At 24.5% G+C, this 736-nt stretch overlaps 1 protein-coding gene across 5 annotated transcripts in view; it reads left to right on the forward strand.

The window, feature by feature from the left end:
- Nucleotides 1–736, forward strand: part of LOC106791574 (transient receptor potential-gamma protein) — an 88,422-nt gene that overhangs the window by 34,188 nt on the left and 53,498 nt on the right. The window lies entirely within an intron of this gene.

A 736-nucleotide genomic window follows, 5' to 3' on the forward strand; every position in this document is an offset into this window, starting at 1 on the left:
TTTTTTTTTTTTTTTTAAGTTTCATACGAATCGAAATATTTTCGTTTTAATATTTTTTTCGTATGGTAAATGTATTATTATAGTTAAACTTTTGTTGGATAATATTTGATTCGTTAAATATTGAAATATCGTAAATTTGTTAAATAAAATCAATCGATAGGAAAATCATGAAACACATTTTCTAATACGAGATTACAGATGGATAGTCAGAATTGTATTCTCGTTATTCCTGCACGATTTCTTTTATGACGTTTCACATGTATTCTGACACATCGTTAAGACAACGACAACGACAACGACGATTAACCTGACGAACCGGAATAATCGATAAATGTTATTATATTTATGAAACAAATCGAGCACAATTTTTAATACTCCAAATGATTTTTTCTTTTTTCTTTTTTTTATTACGATATTTCATTGTTTCATAGATATACGTATGATGTATATTATAGAAATATAAAAGTATATGTGTGTGCTAGGAATTATGACAAGAGATTGATTTTAAAAACAATAGAAACAAATAAATTTTATCTTTTATATGATATTTAAATGATTTATGTTATAAAATAATCGTCAAATAAATTAAACGATTTTTATATACGAATAAGTGTAGATGAGTTGAAAAGTTTTAGGTTTGAAATTTCTTTGAAAAGATGCACAATTTACAGCATTGCATTCTCTGACATTTTATGAACTTTACATGCTAAATTTATAACTCGATATGGTATTCTAC

Source organism: Polistes canadensis, unplaced genomic scaffold (assembly GCF_001313835.1).
Source record: "Polistes canadensis isolate GaletaPanama2010 unplaced genomic scaffold, ASM131383v1 scaffold_320, whole genome shotgun sequence".
Classification (NCBI taxonomy): domain Eukaryota; kingdom Metazoa; phylum Arthropoda; class Insecta; order Hymenoptera; family Vespidae; genus Polistes; species Polistes canadensis.